Source organism: Equus asinus, unplaced genomic scaffold (assembly GCF_041296235.1).
Source record: "Equus asinus isolate D_3611 breed Donkey unplaced genomic scaffold, EquAss-T2T_v2 contig_800, whole genome shotgun sequence".
Classification (NCBI taxonomy): Eukaryota; Metazoa; Chordata; class Mammalia; order Perissodactyla; family Equidae; genus Equus; species Equus asinus.
In genome coordinates this window covers 744,905-750,135 of record NW_027225517.1, presented here as the reverse complement: position 1 = coordinate 750,135, position 5,231 = coordinate 744,905, and the positions used below count along the sequence as shown (strand labels likewise).

At 38.4% G+C, this 5,231-nt stretch overlaps 1 pseudogene; it reads left to right on the top strand.

Annotated features, from left to right (window-relative positions):
• Window positions 1-4,038: 4,038 nt before the first annotated feature.
• Window positions 4,039-4,972, top strand: LOC123277923 (olfactory receptor 4D10-like; annotated as a pseudogene).
• Window positions 4,973-5,231: the final 259 nt, after the last annotated feature.

Below are 5,231 nucleotides of genomic sequence, written 5' to 3'. Positions count from 1 at the left end.
ATGTATCGGGGGGCTTTGGGGAGAAAAAGGAAAAGAATAAAATCTTAAAAAAAAAAAAAAATGGACAGAGGACCTGAATAGATATTGTTCCAAACAAGACATACAAATGCTCAACAGTTATATGGAAAGGTGCTCAACATCACTAAGCATCAGAGAAATGCAAATCAAAACCACTGTAAGATATTACTTAATACCTGTAAGAAGGGCTATCATCAAAAAGACAAGAAATAATAAGCATTAGCAAAGATGTGGAGAAAAGGAAACCCTTGTGCACTGTTGGTGGGAAAGTGAACTGGAAAAGCCACTACGGAAAACAGTATAAAGGTTCCTCAGAAAATTAAAATTAAAACTATCATATGAGCCAGCAATCGCCTCTCTGGCTATTTATCCAAAGGAAATGAAATCAGGATCTTAAAGAGGTATTGGCACTTTCATGTTCATTGTAACATTATTCACATTATCCAAGATATGGAAACAGTCTAAGCATCCATCGATGGATAAATGGATAAAGACGTGGTATATATATACAATGGAATATTATCGGTCACAAAGAAGAAGAAAATCCTGCCATTTGAGACGGACGTCGAGGGCATTATGCTAAGTGAAGTAAGTCAGACAGAGAAAGACAAATACTGTATTATCTCATATATATTTGGAAGCTAAAACGCTAAACTCATAGAAACGGAGAGTAGAATGGTGGTTACCAGGAGCTGGGGGCTGGGCAAAATGAGGAGATATTGGTGAAAGCATACAAACTCCCAGTTATAAGATGAGTAAGTGCTGGAGATCTAATGTACAGATGGTGATTATAGTTAACAATACTATAATGATACTTGAAAGTTGCTAAGAGAGTATATCTTAAATGATCTCACCAGACACAAAAAAAGTGGTAATTCTGTGAGGAGATGAAGGAGCAAGCTAACACTACAATGATAATCATTTGCAGCATATAAATGTATCAAATCAACCATTGTAGACCTTAAACACCCATAATGATACATGTCAATTCTATCTCAGTAAAGCTGGGGAATAAAAAAAGAATTACCCATCTCAAACACAGAACCTGTGTCACGCGATTTTTAATCTGTGTAGACTAGTTTAATGTACTAAAACAAAGTGGAAAAGCAGGTAAACCCAAACCCATCAGCATTCTGGAAACAGTGGAGGTGAGTTCTACACAAGAACAACCCATTCAATAATCTGAGTTAATCATGAGTAACTATTGTAATATTGTAGACAGTTTTACTAAAGTAACTTAGCTTGCAGTAATCCAAATTGAGAGATCTCATATGAATAGAGTGTTGGAAAACAGGAAAAAATTGCCTTCCTCAAACGTCATCTGTCCTGTGTCTCTACATATGGAGACTTGTAGCAACATCATGAGACTATTACAATTCTGCGTATAATTAGAAATTGGACTAGGAGCAAAGGATTTGAGGTCCAGTTCTCTTCTAGGTGTTTGACAATCAAATTGAAACTCATTTCTATATAGTGTCCTCTGAGCTTTACAAGTGATGAAAATTGGACCCTTAGTAGTCCCTTGGGCACAGTATATGGCACGTTTTAAAATAGTTATGATTGAGCTATAGATAAACAGAAAGATTTCCTCTACTCCTTCTAAGTAATTTGGACACCAACCAAAATGTGTCCATCTGTGTGCGGGTATGTGTGTTTACACATGAGCATGTCTCAGTAGCTTCTTAATAACTCCCACTGAAACTTCATCACCAACAGCAGAATCAGGCACCGACTTCCACTTCCTTGTCCAGTAACACTCCCTTTGTAGGTCTTATATTAAGCCTCAAACTGAGGGATTTGCACGTAAGACAGGGATACAGTGGAAATTCTTGAAGATGTGATTCTTTGAATCTGCCCTTTCTCTCCTGAAAGGGGAGTTAAGACACTAAGATATTTAGTCTTCCAAGAGGCTGTGTCTTCAGAAACAAAGTTTTCAAGAATTAAAGTCACCAGTGTTCTGTCCTGCTCTGTACCCAATAACTTACTGTTTGTAGTTGGAGTTTCAGGATCAAAGGATTAGGTAAAGACGTTGAGCTTTTAGCTAATGTAAAGGTTATGGATAGTGAAATTGAGATGTCTTTATTGATTACGTATAAATAGTTTGACTTTGATATTTTCCAGGTATATTAAATGCTTCAGAGCCAAATGATCTTCTCAGTGACAGAAACAGCAAAGGTGGGTGTTAACTGTTTGGAAGAGAGATGAAGTGGTAAGAGAGATTCAGAAATGTGTTCCACTCAGTGGGAGAGAAGGCATCATGCATTTGTTACATCCTTTGAGCTGCTTATTGGTGAGTCCACCTCAAAACAAGGTGAACGTATATTGGGTTTCCAGAGCCTCTTTCTGCCAAATTCTTGTCTTCAGGCAACATTGTCAAACATCCTTGTTCTGCAAAATTAGACCCTATACATGTAAGATTGAAGGGGGACAAAAACAGTTTATTCCACTCTATTTCCATCGCTTCCTTCCTTTCAGCCAAGTATATATTCATCATACATTCCATAAGAACACAAGTATAACATTAATACTCACTAAAGGATTGTGGGGAAAATTGAATAAATCAGCGTTCATAAGTCTTCAAACATAGTAAATCCTCAAAAACTAGTAGCCTGTGTTACTGCTGGAAATCATGATATCTCCTATCCCCCCAAATCTACCTCTACTTTTCTCATGACACATTTCACATTTTATCCTGCATTATGTCCATCAATTTATACAAATCATCTGCTTGTCTTAGGCTGCAAACCCTTTGACAATGTGGTCCAACTTATCCACATACATTTGAAATTGCAGGAAGTGTGCACTAAGAACAAAGAGGAGCAAATAATAATTGTAAAATTTCCTAAGAATGATCAACAACAGATTCTTGAAAATAGGCGTTATTGGGGCCAGCCCAGTGCTGTAGTGGTTAAGTTCACGTGTTCCACTTGCCAACAGATGTTACCTGAGGGCAATCTTCTTCACAAAAAAAAGGTGGGGGCATTATTCTAATGATACCATTGTCTCTCCCTCCTATCGGATCCCTCCACTCTCTTAGCTTAGATCCACAAAGGGAAAAACACAGAGGAGAGTGTGGTTGGTACAGTATGAACCACCTCTCAAAAGTAGGTCACTATCTTTATTCTCTCCCCGACACTCAAGCAAGATCACGTCAAGGATGACATCACATTATGCAAGATGAACAAGCTCTAGAGAATTGCTGTACAACATTGTAGCTATACTGTATTGTGTACTTAAAAATTTGTTAAAAGGGTAGGTCCCATGTTTAAGTATTTTGATATCAATAAAAGAAAGTAAAGATATTCTGTGAGATTGGGATTTACATATTGTTTCAATGTGTTTCCCAATCATAAATTGTAAATATTTTAAAATAATTATTAATCAAATAATCTGTTTAGTATAAAGAAATCACAATGATGAGTTACCTACATGGAATAATTCTGCAATTTTAAGAAATTCAATGTAAAACAGCCAACAGCAAGGAAACTGACTCATGTCACAGCAAGATTGCAATAAGAAACTGAATGAGATCCTTTTATTCAGAAAAACAAGACCTCTTGAAGCCACCAGAATATTTGCTAATATGAAAATTCAATTTGTGAACAATAAGTTCTCAATGGCTGGAGCCATGTCTTCCTTATCTTTCTATATAGTGCTTTAGAAAATTCCTGACATTCAATAAATTTGCGTGGAATAAAAAATAATAATAAAATTTTAAAACCAAAATAAATTAATTAAATAAAATATGTTAGGCCAATGTGACTACTAGACGTAAATGATATTCTTTTCAAAAATAGATTTATAGGAAAAGAATTATTCAATGACGTTTCATGTGATACTTTGATTTGATCATGAAACTGATCATAATCTTAAAAACTGGGAGAACTCAACAAATTGCAAACACCACAACCGCAGGAGGAACAATCTGAATTGCGTTCTTAGTGCTTAGGAAGGAAACAAAATAAACAGCCAAGTATGATATGAAGTAGCTTGAAACAAAAGTGAGAGAAAGATGACTCAATGGAGCTGAAAAACTGCACCAGGGTAAAAGAATGTGTTTTCCTTGACCAAACCCAGAATCAAGAACTGAACTTGGTCTTCTACTTTTCCTATTGTGGGTGCATGTGACAACTCTGCTGGGAAACCTCCTCATCATGGTCACCATGACCTGGGAATCGTGCCTTCAACCCCCATGTATTTTTTGCTCCGTAATTTGTCTATTGCCGACATCTGCTTTTCCTCCATCACAGCTCCCAAGGTTCTGGTGGACCTTCTGTCACAGAGAAAGACCATCTCCTTCAATGGTTGCTTCACCCAGATGTTTTTCTTCCACCTTGTGGGAGGGGTGGATGTATGTTCTTTGTCGGTGATGGCCTTAGATCGGTATGTGGCCATCTCCAAGCCCTTGCACTACGTGACCATCATGAGCAGAGGGCGATGCACTGCCCTCATTGTAGCCTGCTGGCTGGGGAGCTTTGTCCACTCCATCGTGCAGATTTCCCTGTTGCTGCCCCTCCCCTTCTGTGGACCCAATGTTCTTGACACTTTCTACTGTGATGTCCCCCAGGTCCTCAAACTCGCCCATACTGACATTTTTGTGCTTGAGCTGCTGATGATTTCCAACAGTGGGCTGCTCACCACACTGTGGTTTATCTTCCTGCTTGTGTCCTACACAGTCATCCTAATGACGCTGAGGTCTCAGGCAGGGGAGGGCAGGAGGAAGGCCATCTCCACCTGCACCTCACTCATCACTGTGGTGACCCTGCACTTTGTGCCCTGCATCTATGTCTATGCCCGGCCCTTCACTGCCCTCCCCACGGATAAGCCCATCTCCGTCACCTTCACTGTCATCTCCCCTCTGTTGAACCCCTTGATCTACACTCTGAGGAACCAGGAGATGAAGTGAGCCATCAGGAAACTGAAAAGAAGATTTATACCTTCTGAGAGGGTGTAGACTGTTTGCTAACTCCTTCTCACCACCTTTTAAAATGATTGACCATCAAATAAACCGGATTGACTAAAGGATTTCTAAATAATTTTGATATATCTACTAAGATACACATGACTTTCAAAGATTCTGATTGGCATGCAGTAATAATGTAAAAAGATACATTTCATGTTGCAAAAGAGAAATCAAATTGTTAGCTGGAGAGTTGCATAATGCTTATGCAATACAGCCTTGGAAGAAATAAAGAAAAATGAATCTGTATGCA